Source organism: Rhinolophus hipposideros (genome assembly GCF_964194185.1).
Source record: "Rhinolophus hipposideros genome assembly, chromosome: 7".
Lineage (NCBI taxonomy): Eukaryota > Metazoa > Chordata > Mammalia > Chiroptera > Rhinolophidae > Rhinolophus > Rhinolophus hipposideros.
In genome coordinates this window covers 80,073,907-80,093,540 of record NC_138053.1, presented here as the reverse complement: position 1 = coordinate 80,093,540, position 19,634 = coordinate 80,073,907, and the positions used below count along the sequence as shown (strand labels likewise).

Here is a 19,634-nt window from a genome sequence, read left to right as displayed (position 1 = left end):
AGACCTGCACTGCCTCTTCATGGCTCATGTGTTTGGGAGCGCGATGGAGGATGGGACTGGGACTGTGAAAAAACAGAAACCACTAGTCCTGTTTGATTCTAGAAGGATTTTTTTGTGGTGTCCCAGTGATACCTTTTTAGGTAATAAGTGCCATTTCATGGAGTACCTCCTGAGTGCTGTGCTGAGTAACTATGCTACTGCTCATCCTTACATCAATCGTGCATGGTAGGTATTTACAGATAGGAAGAGAAGCTCTGGGTGCCTGAGACTGCACAGTTTGTGCTTGGTGCATACACTGATCCCCTGGGCCCGGTAATTATAAAAGCTGAAGGACAGCTGAATTCATGTACTTTCCCACTCCGACCTCTGCTGAAAATACCATCTCGAAATGCCTTGGGACCAGCATGGCCTCTGATGCTGTGGGTCGGCTCTGCAGAGTCTGTGCAGGTGATTTATGCCTCTCTGCTCTTCCAAGAAAGAGATCGGAGCTATTGCCTTGCTGGGCAAAGCTGCAGCAGATCCTTGCCCCACCCCATCCCCCCAAAGCAAAGATTTCCAATTATTGCTCTGCAGAAAATGTCAAAAGCATTATTCAACTATTCATTCTCCCAGGTTTTGTAATTTTTCACATGTTTTTACTCTTATCTGCTAGCACTTGAAAAAGACCAGCTTTTTCCTCTTAAGAGAGCTTAATTTGCAGAGCTGTGCAGTCTCCCTATTATGTTCTTATCATCCTCTCCCTGTGGTAGGCAGAATGACAAGGATGACACACAAAAAAAAGAACAAAAATATTTGAAGGCCTTCCTGAAAATCCACGGGAGTAAAGGACCCGAAAAGCCTGAGGTTTCTGTTCCTTGACTGACCTGGAACAAGGCCAAGGGCGATTGGCATTAGTTATCACAATCCACCCAGCAGAGGTTCTTGGCTAGTTCTCACAAGGACAAAAACCACCATCCTAGGGCCAGGAAACTTGGTCTCTGAAGATTTCTCCCAGGGGCTTAACCGGGGGATTAAGCAGCTCTGAGGTACCAAGAGGGAACCCCGAAATTCTCATACCAGTGTTAAATATACTTCGGTATCCCAAGGACCAGAGGCCAAGAGTGGCTTAGAGTGGATGGATAGACCTTCCCCCATCTCCTTTGACCTCCGCCCCATTCTTTTATAAAGCAATTGACATTTTTCTCGATGCTTTGTAAAGTGCTATTGCAAAGGCAACTTCAAGTCCCCTAGCTCGCTCTCCTCCACCTAGATGGCGCCCAAAGCTCCGCCATCTGGAAATTCTGAACTGCCATTTCACCGGATCCTTTCCTCCCAAGGTACTCCCAAGGTTTAGGAAGCCAGCGCACTAGGACTCGGGGTTTACCCCAGGGACGCTCTGCCAGAGGTGTGCCTGGTTCTGGGGGGAATCCCCGCCCACCTTGTCATTCCTGCAGGGGAATCCCCGCCCCCTGTCCCTGTCACTCCAGGAAGGGAGTTCCCGCCCCTCGAATCTACCAGTGGGAGGGAATCCCCGCCCATCCTGGAGGCTCCGCGGATCCTCAGCAGAGCACAGCTGGGAGAGCCGATCCAGGAGCGGACTCCCAGCGCCGGTGCGTCCGGGCCCCGGGCAGCGAGACGCGGCGTGGTGGCGACTGCGGGGGCTCGCCGGGCTCGGGCGCCCGGGATTGCGCCTCCTGCGGCTGCGGGAGCACCACGCGCTGCGGCTCCGAGCAGGCGCGGCGGCGGCACCCGCGGCAGCAGCAGCGGCGGCGCGGGGTCTCGCCGGGCGGCGCCTGGGTCCGGACGCGCAGGAAGCAGCAGGAGCCTCCGACCGGCCGCGTGCAGGTGAAACGATCGTCGGCTGCAGCCAGGCTGTGGGGATTCGGAGGGGGGGTGGGGTGGTACCGCCGACACCGCGTGCGCCGGGGAAAGTTTACTGACAAATCCGGGTGCGGGAATCCCAGCCGCGGCAGCGCGGTGATTGGGGGTGCCAAAGCTGTGTCCCACGTTTCGCGGCGCAAACTCCCCTGGTATCCTGCCGGGGGCGGGGAGGACGCGGCCGCGGGGCGAGGGCCGAGCGAAGCCGGTCTGAGACACCGGGACAAACCGAGACGCACTGCAGGGCACACTTAAGACAGGGCCGGGAGCCCCTGCGCCCCGGGTCCCCATCCCTGGGCCATCGCCTTGTCTTCTCCTCCAGGGCGGAGGCACTCAGGTGCGCCGTCTTCAGGTACTGCCTTGGGATCCATCTCCCGCGCTTCCTCCCTCGCTCTCCCCTGCCTGGAGAAGAGACGTGCCGGGCAAGGGAGTGGAGGGGGCACGAAAAGAGTAAGGGCATCTTTGGGGGTGGCTGCTGGCATCTGGAGATGGAGAACGTACCGATGGGGAAATCTTGCGCTCCCTCTTAAGTGGAGTTCCTCCTAAACGTGGCTCGCTTTCTCCCCTCCCCTCCCCTGCCCTCCCTTACCCTCCCCTGCCCTCCCCTCCTTTCTCCTCCCTTCCCCTCTTCTCCCCTCTCCTCTTTCCCTCCCCTCTCCACTCTCCCTCCCTGGTTTGCATTGACATTTTAGGTCTTTGGGCTGCTTGTCTTCTCACAATGCTGAATTAAGTAAGGGGAGGGTCCAGGGCCCATGGCTGGAGTTTTCCAGAAGTCTGTCCTCAGCAGCAGTCCTGATCTGTGCAGAGACCTTGATAAAGGGACACTGGAGTGTGAAGAGGACAAGGTCTGGCAGGGACTGGTCGCAGAGACTGGAATGGCAGGCACGAGGGCATTCCAGAACTGCAGACCCGCACTGGGACTGGAGGTGGGGTGTTGGGGGCAGGAACGACTGGCATCTGTCCCTTGCAGCTGGCCGACCTCGGTCCTCCCACAGAGATGAGGTGCCTTGAGGAATAATGGTGAAGCTGCTGCAGGTAGTGACGGAATGGCTGCGAAAGTGATACTCTGGATCTTCCTTTACAAAGAGCCCCCCTGGGCCTTCAGTGCTGCTGGTCCTTCCTCAGTGGGGTTGCCCACACTCAGTCTGCCTTAGACTTGGGCTCTAGGGCCCTGGTGTTTCTACAGGGCCAGCTTTTCTGGTCTATGATTTCGGGTGGGGAGTCAAGTTGGTACAGGTACAGGAGTGTGGGGGCAGAACACGTAGAATGTCTCAGAACACACTTTTGGCTGTAGGTGGTTCTTCTAGCTTCGTCAATTCCTTCTTCCATTAGAATGGGCCCAGAACTGCTGCTCCACCCATAACAACATGGAGGTGTGAGTGTGTGTATGGTGGAGGGAGAGGGGGAGATGTAGGGGTAAGGAGAAGAGGTAGTAAGGGCAGGTGCTGGAAGAGGGAGAATCAGAACCTTGTAAAGTGTATCAGATGCACCTGCCTTGTCACAGATAATATGCTCCGGGGAAAATATTGAATTATACTTTAAATCTCTATCATGGAAATTGAGTTTGCATGCACTTAAGGCAGTTTACTATTTAAGGAAACTTATGATAATTTCTTTATTCATTTCCAATTTATTTTTGGAGTACCTGGAGTTTGCTGTGCACAGGGTATTAGAGGTTCCTGGGGACACACATAGATTCTGGAGGCTCCCTCCCTGCTTGCTGTCAGGGTTTCAATCTGTTAGGAGAAGTGAGGTAAGTATCTGAGAGCTCCAATCAAAACCAGTGCCTGTGTGCCTAATAAGCGCCCTGTGTTCAGTGGATGAAGGAATGAAGGGATGATCAAAGGAATGAGGGATGAATGAGTGAATAAAGCAACTGAAGATAGTCCCAAAAAAACATTTTAGGAGTAGGGGGAGAAAGAATCATTTTGGAGTGAGGGGATATGAAAGGCTTGTGGAGGAGAACCTAGGTAGGACAGGTGCATGCTGCAAGGTGATCCTAAGGTGGGATGTGGCCCTTGGGAGGGTGATGGGAGAAGAGGCTGAGCTAAGGACTTGAAATAACTTAGTTCTGCAGATGGCAGGAAACTATTTGAAATTTTTGAGCAAGGGACCGTCATGATCAGTTATGTGCTTTAGGGAGGTTAATCTGATCTCTTGCAGAAAGAATAGGGATTTGGGAGAGATGAGAGTTGAGGAGCCTACTGAGAAGGTTATTGTAATAAACTGGAGGGATGGAGGTCTGAGCTGGTGGGTGGCAGTCGGCTAGGAAGAAAAGAATGGACTTGAAGTATGGGCACTGTTTGGATTTGGAGTGAAGAAGAAACAAAGACCATCTGCAGGTTAGGAGTGTGAAGACACAGTTAACTGAAATAGGGAGTTTGGAGTTTTAACATTCAGTAACCCAGAAACCTAGAGAAACCCTCTCAGACTTCTCACTCCTCCCACATGTAATCACATCTAATCAGTCATCAAGGTCTAAGGACGGCTTCTCCTTGAGACCTATCAGTGGTCCCCAGGGACTCCTGTGGGATAAATTCCAAATCTTTTGTGCCTCCTCAAACTTCTTTCTTGCTGTGTCCCCCAACACACACACACACACACACACACACACACACACACACACACACACACACCACCTTCCTGGCTCATTGTATTCTAGGGTGTTGTCCCAACCCTGACGTGAAAGTTCCAGACCTGGTGGGCTGGACAAGATAACACAGAGCTGTGGGTGCTCCCTTGGCCTGGATCATGTGGGCCTAAGTGACTCAGCTCATGGTGGGAAGGGGGTGTCTCTGTTGGGAGGTGGCCCCAGGTTCCTCTTACTACACCAACCACATGGGGAAGCATTCCAAAGAAGACAAATCAACAAAAGGTCAGGGTCAAACTCAAAGAGGCTGAATCTCTTTCATAGGGCAGACGTGGAGACTTGAGAGATTTTAACCTCTTCTGCCCTCAAGTGTTTCCTGCCCTCAAGTGTATCCACAGGACCAAGGAGAATGCTAGGCGGGGAGGCAGGTGAACAGGTGCTGGCAGTCATTTCCGAGAAGGGCCAGCCTCCCAAGAGGACGATGGGAAAATGCCACTGACAGAGACTGAGAGCAGTGTCTGCAACGGATGGTCGTGGAAGCCAGGTTACAAGGGATGAAGGAGAGAGTGGTGCCAAGACAGTGCAAGTGGGGGGTGTAGACACTGGATCCAGAAGCGTGCCAGTTAAAAATAATCAGAGAGCAGTTGGAGGAGAAGGTAGCGTTGTAGGAGGGTTTATTCAGAAGAGTTCCTCAAATCCCCCTCCCAGGCATGTGTGGTAAACAAAAGAGAAGTGGAAAAAGTGGGAGAGACAAGATAAGGAGAATTTGGGAGGGAAGAGGCCACAGCAGGTGCAGGAAAAGAAAAGCTGGCATCTGCCTTTGCTGGAAGATAGGAGGAAAGCAGAGGTTGGGTGAGGTGCTGGAGGGAGCCTGCAATGCAGGGAAGAATGGGTCTTGGTAAACAGGAGGGGTGCCCACTGAGATTTGGAGGGCACTGCATGAGGCTGGGGTTTTGGGGGGAAGGTGGAAGTGCTGCTGCCAGCCTGGGGAGGTGAACCTGGCGCTTGGCTCCCACTGAGGCAGCCAGGAGGTCCAGGAAGGATTCCAGAATTAAGGTCAGAGACTTGGGCTGCCATCCTAGCCGTGCAGAAAACTTCTTATTGGCCAGATCATTCAAAATTTTGGAACCTCAGTTTCCTCATATACAAAATTGGTATAACAGTCACCTCCCAGAGTTGTCCATAGGAGGAATAAAAAGGACATGCTGAGGTGTGTATGCAAACCCCTTCATGACAGTGTCTGGTACGTAGTGGGTGCTTCTCATAGTGTGCTGAGAAATGAATAAGCCTCTTGCCAAAGTCAGTGAGAGCCCAGAGGCAGGACTTTTTAGCGGACACAGCTGAAGCTTTCTTTCAGCTTTAGATGAAGACCTCTGGACTGCTCAGAGCAGCCTCACCTTCCTGTTCCCCTTTAAGGAATCTTTCAGGATGTCTGCCTTTTTATCTGTTGACTTGTTTCAGTGGATACATCTGCATTTCACTTCTCTCTCTTATTCAAAGGTCAAGTTGTCAGGGCTCAAAGCTAAGAGATCCTGTCTAGTTTCCCCTCTTCCCTGTGCTTTGGAGGGGGGTGATGCATTCACATTTGCTAATTCCTGCACTTGAGGAAGCTGAGGTCCAGAAAAGCAGAGAACTTGACTCTTTCCAGTATAATTGGAACTAAAAGTGCAATCTACAGTTGCTTGATCTGGGGAACTGTTTTTTTATGGCGATTATACAGATGCAGGTGGGTGAGGAAGAATTAAAAATCTGTGTATCCCATTGGTTTTATTAACGGGTCTGTGATTAAACTTAGGGAGATTAAATAAATATTCTTAATTAGTAGTGAAGACAGGAGCAAAAGGAGCACTTAGCTTGATTTAGTAAGCACTCAATAGATGTAGGCCAAATTAAATGATTTTGGGAGAAAATGTACAGACTGTTTTGTTTTTTGTTTTGTTTTTAACAAAAGAGAGGTATAAAAATATGTTCTCAAATTATTCTTGATTTATTTTCCAACTGAGTGGTCTACATCTAGATTATGTTGTCCTTTGGGTTTAGGCATCAGTTGCATATAAAATGATAGATACCGTCATGGCATTTAAAATATTTAAATACTTGATCTTATAATAGCCATATTCTAGAAGTGAAAAAAAGATGGAATTGGGAAGCATCTATTTCCCGTGGGTTTTGCAGTTCTGGGGAGAAGCAGGATTTGAAGCCAGGTAGGTCGGCTGATTCAGACTTGAATTGCCTGTGATCTAAAGAGCTCTGCATTCTATCTACAAATGTGTTCAAGAAAACACTGGGAGCATTTACAGTTTGAAAATTCAATAGTTGAAGAGGCCCTTTGTGGTCTGATAAGGCGTCTGAGCCGAGAGATGGTTTATTAAGGCACTAAGTGTATGGAGAAGACACATTTGTCTTTTAAGTCTCTCCAGCTCGGGGAAGAGGCCTACCCCTGGCTGTGGCGTCTTGCCGATGTCAATGGCATCTTCTCCACCCCACGTTCTCAGTCAGGCCAGGAAACAATCCCCGTTCTCAGAGCTCCTGGCTTCTTGATGCATGCATTACCTATTTGAACACATTGAGTGAACAGAAAATCAGAAACTTAAGAATTAAGTCTCTTTATGAAGCTACTTCATGAAACCAGAGAGCTAGCATTGAACATCTGGCCGATTAAGTTATTCTTGGATTATTTGTTTTTAGGTTTTAAAGTGTTTCTGTCACTCATAAAGCACTCTAGGACATATGAAGAGGTTTTGGAGAAGTGGGGCTCGGGTAACTGACTTTACAGCAGAGAGGACTGATTTTGCACACACTGTTGTCACAAGCTTTAGATGAAATCATAGCAAGGAGATAGGAGAAGTGTTGTCTGAAGCAGCCTGAAGTGCCTAGCAATCCACATGAGGATAATAAAAATCGCACACTCTTACGGTATTGCAAAGAGCATGATTCAATCCCTTCAGGTTGAAGTAAATTTAGTTCATTCCAGATAGGATCTGTGGTGTTTGAACAGCCTCCTGGGGAAGGGCCTCCATGGTATATGTGGCCCTTAACGGAATGACTGATGCCTCAGGCTGGGGCTTTGGACGTTTTTAGCAGGAGTGGAAATGGATTTGACCTGAGCCATGCATGGTCTCCTTTTTTCGACACCTGGACACCTCTAGGACCTGGCTTTGCATGCGCTAGACTTTAACTCTACTACTCCAATCCCGTCATCTCAGTTAAAACACACACACCCTGTTATCCTGACCTCCAAAGAGTGACCATCATGCTTTCCTAAAAATAAAGACACACTAATACAATGCAGCATAGGATTCCTCTTCTGAGTAGGGGCCCTACTTAGTGCTGTGGAAATCCAAAGTCAGCTTCCTGGCTGAGACCTGCCCGCTGGGGGAATAGCAGTTGTGCTTGGAGGAGGGTGGGAGAGAGGTAAATTTGGATCATGATGGACTCATGGTAGAGGGTGGAGGCACTGGGCTGCCTCACAGGGGTGGCCTCTGGGTATCCAGAGGAAGGTGGTGGGAGGAGAGACGGTGCCTGGGAGCTCGGCTCTCCTGGGGCCCCGTCTGGCTACAATCACTCCTAACAAGGTCTTACCACATCTAAGGGAAACAATAAACACCAGTTCTTCTGTCCTTTTCACCAAAGGCCAGCACTTTGCAGATGCCTGTCTAACGGGAACCTGCTTGTCCTGCTATGGGTTCTCCGGTAGTATTGTAATTCCGATATTACACACAACTGTCTTTCTGGAGAATAGGGAGGCACGTGTGTCTCAGGTTAACCATTCTTCCTTGGATTGGTGTATGTACGTTTAAACATTCAGTTATGCCCATCATTCCCATGAAGAATATGATCTGGTTCCTGACACTACTTATATTTACACATAGGTGAACCAATACAGTAATTACAGAGTCTTTTCACATGGTTGAACATTTCTCTTTTTACACTTACGAAGATGAGAATGGAGCCAAGTTTAGTAAAGCAAGATGTCAGTAAACTACATTTTTGTGTGTTGGCCAATGGACACTTATAAAATGTCTGATTTCAGCTGTGTTTCAGTTGGGTTCTACAACCCCCCACCTTTGGCAAAGTGTATTTTATAGAGATTTGGGTAAAACTAGATTGTGCTATATGGGTCTCTTGGTGAACAATATTAAATTCCAAGGCTAAAGCAGCCATGCAAATATTATTACAAAATCACTCAGCATACAAAATTGGCATCACTTTCCTCCAGTTTTCCACTGCCCACTCTCCACCCCTGCCCCGCTCTGGTCATCGTTATTCCCAATATCATTAGGCTAAAAGTAGAGACAGCTGTCCCCAGAAAATGTGCTCCCTGTGTCCTCATCAGCATGGATTCTCATGAGAGAGCAAGCAGTGAGATGGTGCTAGGAAAGGAAGGTACCGTAAAGGATTGCATTAAGCCCTCTCTGGACCTACTACTCGCCTTTAAAAACCTGAGCAGATGTAAGGCTTATTAATTTCTTTATTGGTGACTGCTGGGGAGCAGCATTCAGCAATTTTTGGCACCTGAGCACCCTCCCCACCTTCTGGTCCCTCACCTGCTCAGCTGTCTGGGCACTGTCTTTAATCTTGAGGGTCTTCGAAAATGATCTGCCTTTCCGCCATATTCTTCAGGGTTCAGCACAAAGTCCGTCCAGCACACAGGTAAGAAATAACAGTGTTTGAATGTTCCCTATTTGGCAGCACTGGTCTAGACACTTTGCATATATTGACTGCTTTAATTCTCATAATCATCCAATGAGGCACATGCTGTGATTACCCTTGTATTCATTTTTCGTAACAAATTACCACAAACTTGACGACTTAAGGCAACAGAAATTTATTCTTCTCTCATACTTCTGGAGGTCAGAAGTCTGAAATCAAGGTGTTGGCAGGGCCATGCTCGTTGTGGGGCTTTTGGGGAGAACCCTTGCCTCTTCTAGCTTCTGGTAACTATGGACATTCCTTGTGTCTGTTCCACTCTGGTTTCTGTCTCTTTCATCACATTGCCTTCTCCTCTGTATTTTCGTGTCTTCTTTTATGTCTGAGCATCTCTGTTGTGCGTGTCTTTTATAAGGACACTTATCATTGGATTTAGGGCCACCCAGATAATCTAGGATAATCTTATCTCAAGATTCTTAATTATATCTTCTAAGACCCTTTTCCCAAATAATGTCACATTCACAGGTTGTGAACATACCTTTTTCGGGGGCCACCTTTCAACCTACTACCTCCCCTTTTGTAGATGGAAAAATGGTGGTGCAATGTGGTTAAGCCAATTTTTCAAGGTTACAGGAAGCTGGTGGAGCCGGAATGGAAATAGAGCAGTCTGGCTCTAGAGCTGCGGTCTTGACCACGGCTGTCTACTCCGTCTCAAGAAATGTGCTCAATGTTTATGGTATTAATGGATGGCAGGATGTGTAGTTAGATAGGTGGATAAAAATGTGCTGATAACAATAACTGGATGACATTCTCCTTCCTATGTACTGAAAATAACAACAACTAATAGTCACTGTTTTATCATTTTGCCCCAGTATTTGACCTCGGGTCTTCTTTAGCTGTTCTTCCTCCTAGTGAAATCTCATCTGCCTCAAGGCTTTACCTACCATCTATGTGCCATTGCCTCGCAAATTTCTGCCTCTAGCTTTGGTCTCTCCACTGAGTTCCAGATTCATACGCACCACTGCCAACTTGGCATCTCCACATAGGTGAAATAGGCATCTCAGACCTAGCATGATCAAAACGGCATCCTTGATATTTCCCCCTCAAGCTAGTTCTTTCTTTCTCTTCCTCCTGTCTCAATAAATGGCACCACCATCCACCCAATGGCTCACTTCAAAAACCTAGGAACGACCCTTCATTCTTCCCTTTTTCTTACTCCCAGCAACTAAATCTATAAGTCCTTTTGGCCCTTCCTCCAGTATTCACCCCCTTCACCCCTCCTCCCTGGCAGCCACCCTAGTTGAAGTCACCACTATCTTGTCCCTGGACCCCTGCAGCAGTAGTCTTCTAACTGGGTGTCCAGAGAACACTCTTGACCCTTAGTACTTTCTCCTCAGAGAATCTAGAAGTATCTTTTTAAAAGACAAATCAAGTCATGGCACTCCCAAGCTTAAAACTAGGGATTTTTCTGTTGTTGTTGCCCTTTTAATATGATCCAGGTCCCTTGGCCCTAACCAACCTCTCCAATGACTTCCTCTGTTACCATTCATTGCACTCACTCTCTGTGCCCAGACACATAGTCCTTCTTTCCATTCCGGAGCATACCAAGCTCTGTCCCAAAGCTTCCTTTGCCTGGAAGCTTCTTCTCTCAGACCTTCATAGGCCATCTTCTCTACCACCATGTAATCTAAAATGGCCACCCCCAGGTACTCTATCACAATACTTCTGTTTCAAATAAAGCTTTGATTTGTTTATTATTTGTCTCACCTGTTAGAATGTAAGCTCCATCAAAACAGGGACCGTGTCTTGTTCACTGTTTCTCCAGTGCCTAGTATACAGTAGGCATTCAGTAAATAGTTGTTGAAGAAATTGAGCGCTTGCTGCATTCCAGGCAGTGATCTTAGTTATCCTTGTTTTTCAGATGATGAAAAGTAGGCTCAAAAAGTTTAAATTACTTGCCTGAGGTTGCACATCTCTTAAGAGTTGGAGCAAGATTTTGAACCCAATCTCTCTGACTCATAAGCGTGTGTTCTTAACCATTATTCCATACAGAATCTCTGAGAAGCAGAAACTGCCCAGAATCCCTAAAGTCCCTACAGAGCTCTGAGTTTTCTAATTCATTTTCCTGCTCATAAACCCAGGACACAGATTGTTAAAACACAGTGAAGAAATATACTTACTTAGATTCTAAATGTACTATTTCTTTGAAAAGTTGGCCGTGGGGCTTAAGCTTGAGAAGCTAAGAATAAGAAGTTCATTTCTTTTTTTTCTCCACTTGGGCATTTGGGCTCAAGAGTTTTTCTGATCCAGCTGGCGACTTCATGGTTTAAGCCTCTTTCTTGAATCCTTAAAGGAAAGACAGAGATGACCATGTCGCCTTCTTATATGCAAAGATGGAATTTATTTGCATTCATAAGAAGTCCTGAGGTCTTCTTCCTCCTGGTTTTCCTTATACACCATTATTTCTTGTTGTTTGGTCTTTTCTGCCTCCACTTCTCTTTCCAGTTGATAGAACCGTAGAATGAGAACATGGAGCCCATTTTTAGGTGGGTTGATAGTAAAACCTTTTCCATTGGGTCTTTCTCAAAGACCGGTCCATTTCTCTGTCACCAATTTTGGGCCAGTCATGGAAGACACCAAAATACAGGTTCTTGCCAGGTGTGGGGTTCAAAGGCACTTTGGCCAAGGTTACAGGCTCGGGAGAATGAGAAAGCAGCTATTTGTTTCCTTCCCTGTGGTTGGACCTCTATTTAAAAATAAGTTCCATCTTGAGAGTTACATCAGCATCCTGAGAAGTAAACTTCAGACAAAAGACTACTATTTCAGGCAAATAGTAATTGAGAATGGCCAGGACCCACAAATGTAGGTTGGACTTTTATTCACAGAAAGCACTATAATGGCTGATTAGTGTATCTGGCAAGTACAGCTGCTTTCCTGCAGGAAGACAGAACTCTGGCCATTTGATACGTCATGCTCTTTGCCTCTGCTGTCATGAGTGGGGTTTGCTATGGTAACCAGAACTTTACCTGGAGGGTTGTGCATGTAAAGTGTCACTCATTGGCAGTCTTCTTTATTTTTAGCATACACCAAAGAGGAGCTGCTCACTGTTCCTGCTAATAGGCAGGTAGGTAGTCACAGTGGGGCCCAGGTGGAATTGTGTGTGCTCTTCTCATGTGGAATATCTCTACCCACCACCATTCTCATTTATTGCGTCAAGAAGAGCTTCTGGATTTCCATTGGTTAAAATCCATGCTGGAACCTGTGCACTAGGCTAGTTGGACTGATTATTTTTTATAGCTCTTTCTCACATGCTATTCTCCATCTTCATTTTGACACAGCATGTAAACTTTGCTAACAGTGATGGTCCTGCAGATAGGAAGAAGGTAGCTTCCCATAAAACCATTGAAAACTATGAAAGCTCAGCACACATTTGAAAGAGGTAGTCTTATCAGTTACACTCAGTTCTCCTTAGAGCGTTTACTTTGTCCTCTGCCTGCAAACCAGCTTTTTTTTCTTTTTCATTCAACTAATATTTATTTAACACATGTCACGTAGGGAAAAGATGCAAACACATCCAACTATACACACATATATGTATATATGTATATATATATATTTTTGATATTCTGTGAGTGGGGAATAAAAATAAAATACTGCTTGCCTTAAATTATCAATTGTATCAAGTTGTTTACCTATCTTTTGGAAGTGGGGCAGGGGGGAACAATGGAAAAAGCATTGCTTCAGGAACGTGGTGAGCCTCCTGAACCCTGTTTTGTTGGAGACCTGGAACTGCCTACGACTCCCCTTGGCATATTGGCCGATAGATGTACACCAAGGGCTGAGTGAATCTGGGTGATGTAACACTGTGCTGTGGGTTTGGCTGGGGAGGGGAACTGCAGAGAGGGAAATCAGAGCCACTCCTTGAGTTGATGTCAGCTGTGGGTCAGAAACACTAGACTGGAAGGTTCTTCCAGGCAGAGACTAGCTCCTATTTGATGCTGTAATTCAAGCCCCTCGTACGGTGCCTGGACCATAGTAGATTCTTCATGAATGCTTTTTAAATGAATGAAACTAGTATCAGACCAGCATCTGGGTGGGAGAGAAGAACTTAACCTGTACTTCAGGTCAAATCCCACTGAATGTCTAATGGCCACCTCAGACTTTAAAGTCTAAAACCAAGTTCCTGATTCCCACCACTGCCCGTTCCAGATGCTTTGTCTCTGGTTAGTTCTTCAAAATATACCCAGAATCTGACCATTGCTCATCACCTCTTCCCTCATCCAAGCTTCCCTCATCTCTCAATTGGACTATTTTAGGAATCGCTCAATTGCTCTAGCTCCCCCTTTCTCCCCATAGTCTATTCTCAGCAGAGCAGCCAGAATGATCCTAGTAAAATGTAAATCAGATCATGTTACTTTTCTGTTCCAACTTTCCCCGTAGCTTCCCATCTCACCCAGAGTAGAGCCATCCTCGTCACATAGCCTACCAGGCCCTGCTGTTCTCTCCCCTCCCGTGCCCTTGTCTCTCTGACCTCATCTCTATTCTCAATCTCTCGGCTCAAGCCATACTGACATCTGCCTCCGGCCATTGAACCTACTGTTTCCTCTGCCTGGCATGTTCTTTCATGTAGCTGAGTTGCTCCCTTGCTTCCTTCAGGTCTCGATTCAAATGTCGCCTTCCGTGAAGTCTCCCATGCCATCCTACTCAGGCCTGAAGTATCCCCCATCTCAGCTCTATTTTCTCCTTAGCGTATTGTCAATTTTTTAAACATATATTTTCCTGAGGTAATTTGCTTTTCTGCCTGCTCTTCTCCACTATAATGTAAAATCTGAGGATTTTTTAATTGGAGGGGTGGGGGTGGGTTCTATTTGATTCACTCTTGAATCTGCAAAACATAGAACAATGCTTGGCGTACAGTGGGCACTCAGAAAATATTTGATGAGAATGAATTAGAATCGCTGCTATTTTTAATTTAAATGCTGATGCCTCAGGGATTGTGATGTAATTGGTTGGAGGTACAGCCCAAACACTGGTGTTTCTTGAGCGCTCCCCAAGTGGTTCTCATATAGAGCCAGGGTTGCAAACCACTACTGGTTTTTCTTTCTTGGGATTTTACCTTTGTGGCATATGTTGTTGCATTCTTAGAAAATCCGTTAGTCTCAAAACTTAAATTGCAGTGGACGATTTTAATGAAATTTGTGCTGTGTATGATAGCATATTAGGGTTTTCATCGGAGCATCTCGCTAGAGTAACTGTAATGGACATTCATTCCTGCGTGACCCTGGCAGAACTTTGATGGGGAGGCGCAGACCCCATATTGCAGAGTCAAGTGTTTTGTTAATTTCCCAGTGGAGCATGAGGCTTTTCTCTTTCTATTTGAAAAGTAAGAGGGGATTTGGGTCCAGCTTAACTTCTTTCACCTACATGGGTAATACAATTTATTCCACACCCTTCACCCAGAATACCCACCTACCCATCCGTCCCTTAAAACCCAGACAGTCTCATTCCCTTTGAAAAGTGTTTCCGCCACCCTCCAGCTGGCAGTCTCTTGGAACGTCTGGCACACACGCTGCCTGGCACATTCATGTGGCATCATGCTGCTTTGGTTGGTGAACCTTTTGCTGAAAGTGTCTTCTTTTTTTTTGATCCCCACCCAGACTAGACTATAAACTGTCGCAGGGCACTTGGCCGCACTTTCACCTTTTTGTTTTCCCAGCAGCAGGCAGTAAACAGATGTTGATGAATTGCTTAAACTATTCTTGTTGAATGTATTAGCAGCTTCTAAGGAGCCTTGTCTACAGGAAGGTGTGTCGCTATTGGCATAATTAGGTATTATACCCTTCATAAATACCCTGGCATTTTTCACTTTGCCTTATTGTTTGTCTGTATCTTTCTCATTTTACATATTTTTTTTTTTAAAAAGCAAGTGAATATATAGCTTGTAAGCTTTAAAATACCAAGATTTCAGTACCTTGTATTCAAGAAAGCTCAGATACAGTCATAGCTGGTTTTATTTGTTTGTTTTTCAAAATCAGATTCAAGGAAATAAAACAAAACTTCAACTGCTTTTTAGGGCTGCTGGGAAGAAGCTTGAGAGGACAAAGTGGGTCCACCTTGTAGGTCCCCTTCCTCTCATCTGAAATAGTGGCTTCTCTATTATAGTCTCATTATCAAGCCAGCATTCTTCATTTCAACAGCCTGGGAGATCACGGCAACCTGATACCGTAGAGTGGGAGGAAGGTTTAGAAACTAAGTTCTTAACACCTTTGTGGCCTTTTGAAGCCTTAGGCTTGGGGAAAAGTGATGTCATGGTGAGACAGGAAATGTTATAAAGCTGTAAAATGTCATAAACCGATTTCCATCTGGTGGTAGGTGTATAAGACACAAGCAAAGAAAAGCTCATTGTGTTTTTATCCAATGGGGATAAGGTTATAGACTAGTACATCATGGGAAAGCTGTTGACACAGCATATCTGGACTTTTCAGCAAGGTGTTTGGATGGTCCCGTGGGGTATCTTTGTGGGCAAGATGGAGAAATGTGGACTGGACAGTATCAACATGTGGTAATTTGTAGCTGACTGGCTAAATGGCTGTATAAAGGAGTTGATGGATTGGTGTCCATCCAGTTCTGCCATTGGATTTATGCTGCTCCTGTTCAGCGTTTTATCAACTTGAATAAAAATGTAGATGACCTGTTTATCCCATTTACTCATGACCCAGATCTGGGAAGCACAGTGACCTCATTTCACACCAGAATTAGAATAAAAAATAGACTTACAGGATGGGCCAAGTCTTCCAAGAGTCAAGGGACAGTCCTGCACTTTTATGTCTGAAAAAAACAATCGCATTTATTACAAGATGGTCAGTAACTTACTTTAACAGCGATCTTTGTATAATAATAATAATAAAAAAGTAAGAAGTTCATTTGACTATATGATCAGTGTGTATCAACCCTGTGATATAATTTAAATAAAGGTGAATCCCAGGTGTCAGGGGCCCTAAAACAGTGTTGACTTTCTACACTAGTCCCACAATCTAGATTGTGTGGTGCTCTAGGTGACACATGGTGTAAAGTGACATACCCAGAGGCAAAGGTCCTGGATGGGGAAGTTATGGGAGAGATCTGCAGGAAGGATAACAGCTGCCTTCCAAGTCTGTCCCCCTCCAGCCCATATCCCTATGGACCATCACTTTAGCTGCTCCTTTGCCAATTCTTCCCTAATCTCTTTCCTTTTGCTCTCCCCACTGTCCAAAATCCCTACATAAGTTCATCCACCTGCACTTTCTGCCTCCTTGTCCTGATTGCTAAGCATTTCTGGGAAAGAATAAAGGACACCCATCTATTTGGATTGGTGCCCTGGGGAACGGTGGCCTCTAACCTCATCAGTGCCAGACGGGCAGACAGGATCGCAGTCCTCTTAGCCCCTTCCCCTGTCATTCCAACCCCCCCCCCCCAATGTCTGTTCTAACTCTTCTCTTCTTCCCTCAGACTCCTACCGAACGACTTTCTCCCTCCCTCCAAGCTGGGGGCCTTAATGTTTTCTTCACAGAGAGAATCAATGGATACTCCTCAGTCCTGCTTTCTTCCTTACAAACTATTCCCTCATCCAGCCTGCCCTCATTCCTTCCTGCCTCTGAAAAGATGTCCCTCTTTTTATCAAACATTTTCTTCCCCAGGCTCAGTTTAATGCATCATACTGGATACCCCCTGTTCTGTCTTTAACTTCTCTCTGGCTGTAAGTGGTTCTTCTCCACCACGGGCAGACCTAACTCCTCTTTAATTAAGACCTCTTTGCCTTTAGATCCTTAACCACTCAATTACCTGAAAACTTGGTCTGTATTGGCTGTATTAATCTCTCATTAATTCCTCAATGGGCTGGGTGGTCTGATTTCCATTCCCAGCCCTCCATTGGAATTCCCTCGCCATTACCACCAATGGGCCTCTAGATTCACACTCAGTGGAAACTTTTCAGTACTTAATTCAGTGGACACTGCTGCCCAGTTCCTTCTTTATGAAACACCATTCTCTGGCTTCTCCGACACCACTGGTCTTCTGGTTTTCTACCTCTTTCACTAATACTTGGTCTTAATCTTTTCTCTGAGCTCCTCTCCACGGAGCCCTTTAATTGATTTTTGCAACAACTTTTGTCTCCCTCTACTCTTTTTGATTGGGTTTTATACTTTGCCTCTTAAACATTCATGTTCTTATTTTCCCCCTGTGCAAATAAGAACCAGGGGGCAAATTTCAGCCACATTTTCACTTCAGCCCCCACCTATGTACTGAATACTCCAGAATCTGTACCTTTAACCCCAACCCTCCTCTTGAGCTCCCATGGCCAGTGTCTACCTACCGTCTCCATCTGGGCGACTCTGCTACTCCAGAATAACACATCCCAGGCCGAGCTCATCACCTTCCTCATACAAACCTGCTCCTTCTCCTCTGTTCCATATGTAGTTAGTGGCAACCCCTCTGAACCCACCCCCCCACCCCAAACAAGAAATCTGTGTGGTTCTGTATACCTACACCTGGGGGGTTTACCACTACAATCCATTGGATGATCAAATAAAGTATTTCAATGGCTTTCTTGTTCAGGACTACTAAGATTTACTTGCATTTCTGTTCCAGAAGCCAGAACAAGAGCCAAAACATTGAAATTAAGGGAAAGAGATATGGCTTCATGCTGGGAAACTTTTTCTAACCAATGTAGTCTCACAGTGACGGAAACTCCCTGGAGAAGTAGTAAGTTTCCCTTCACTGCAGGCATCAAGCAGACGCTGGACGACTGGCGTTGCAAGATCGAGCTGGGTGACTTCTAATGCCTCCGCCAACTCTGAGATTTAATTCAACAGCTAATTAAGCCCCTCCTGTATACTTTGTCCACTTCATCTCATTTACGCCTCCTAATAGATGATTAATCCAGTTTTATGGGTGAGAAACCAGAAGCTCAGAGGGTCAAGTAATTTTTCTCAGGTAATCCAGTAGCGTAGTCAGTGTTAGGACCAGGCCTGCACCGCAGACCCGATGTCCCCAAAGCGCACTGTTTTGGGAAGCCACGACCTTCTAGTTGGCATTGGAGACAGATTTCAGTTCAATAGAGTGTAATCAGCTATATACCCTCATTGGCACATTAGGCCTTTGAGGATAATAGAAAGGATCAATTCTTTGATTTAGAGCTTCACTAAGTTTGGAGCTTAAGTTCTTAATAATGTCCTCATATTTATTGGCCCATTACCCTTCCCCTTTATTATCATAACAAACAGTCCTGATCACCAAATGCAATTATCTTCATAGGCTATCACTTCCCTTTCCCAGAGGCTTGAAAAGGAAGAAGTGAGAAAGGGTTAACTCTTTCATTTACTTAGAACTGCTTTTAATGAAATACAGGTCCCAGCTTCAGAGGTTCTGGATTGGGCTAAAATAGGAGCCTGCTGTGTGACAGATGCTGAAGGGGACAATCCTCGGTTTTCTTTTACAAACTTGAAAGAAAGGGAGAGGATTGGCTGAAGTATAGAAAGAATATGTAAGCAAATATTTACCTCAATTCCATTTTTGCCTTTAATACATTGTCCTGGAAGGAACCAGAGATCTAATTAAAACTGCCGATAAGCATCAAAATGGGAGCAGTCAGTCTAGGACAGTAACTGAGCGGGAGAAAGGGGTGTAAGGGGACAAGGACCCGAAATTCAAGCTATAGAGACTCGACGGGCAGATAACGGTGAGAAGTTGTTTTAATAGCCCTTGTTAGCTGCTGTTCCCAGAACTCTAAGAAGCACTTATCCTCTTACTGTAAGGTATATGATTACTTCTCCATCTTTCACCTGATCCTAACCTTATTGTTTGAATCTTTGGAAAGCATTCTTAGCCTGTGGGCTTGAGAATTAGGCAAGGCTTGAGGAATTAAAATCCAGCGATCATTCGCAAGCCTCAAGTTACATAGAATAACCGGCTCCTCTATCAGTCCTTTTTTCAGAGAGATTTTTCAGAGTGGCAAAAATGTAAATGTTGCCATTGCAAAAGGTCCAAATCAGAATCGGAACGGTCTGATAGAATGAAAAGAGGAACAGACCAGCAGCCAGCACCTGGTTCAAGTCCATATACCGTGTTTCCCCAAAAATAAGACCTAACTAGAAACTAAGCCCTAGCATGATTTTTCAGGATGACATCCCCTGAACATAATCCCTAGTGCATCTTTTGGAGCATTAATATGAGACCCGGTCTTATTTTAGGGGAAACACGGTACCATCACTATCTAGCTTTTGTAACTAGCATCTTTAGGTCCTAGTTTCTCCACATTTCGAATGAAGTAATTGTGCTTAATGATTCTTAAAGTCTCTTTTATCTCTAAAGGAAGAAAATGTCCTGACAGTCATAGCTCAATAATCCACACATTGCCTGTTACTTAAGAACGGATCATCCCATTTCTGCCTCTCACTACTTAAGACCCATTTATGTCTGCAGTGCCTTGGACCTCACATTCTGTCCTAAATGATTAAATTCCTCTAAATTAAGCTACCCATAAAAAACGCACTGTTTCTGT

The 19,634-nt window shown here is 45.8% G+C and overlaps 1 protein-coding gene across 3 annotated transcripts in view; it reads left to right on the top strand.

Moving 5' to 3' along the window:
- The first annotated feature begins 1,532 nt into the window (after nt 1-1,532).
- The window catches only part of PDZD2 (PDZ domain containing 2), a 331,929-nt gene continuing 313,827 nt past the window's right edge, over nt 1,533-19,634 (top strand). For 2 of the 3 annotated variants that reach the window (XM_081053224.1, XM_081053222.1), the window contains exon 1: nt 1,533-1,824. The gene's annotated coding sequence lies outside the window, so the exon portion shown is untranslated. The remainder of the gene's footprint in view (nt 1,825-19,634) is intronic. The other variant, XM_081053223.1, reaches the window with a different exon arrangement.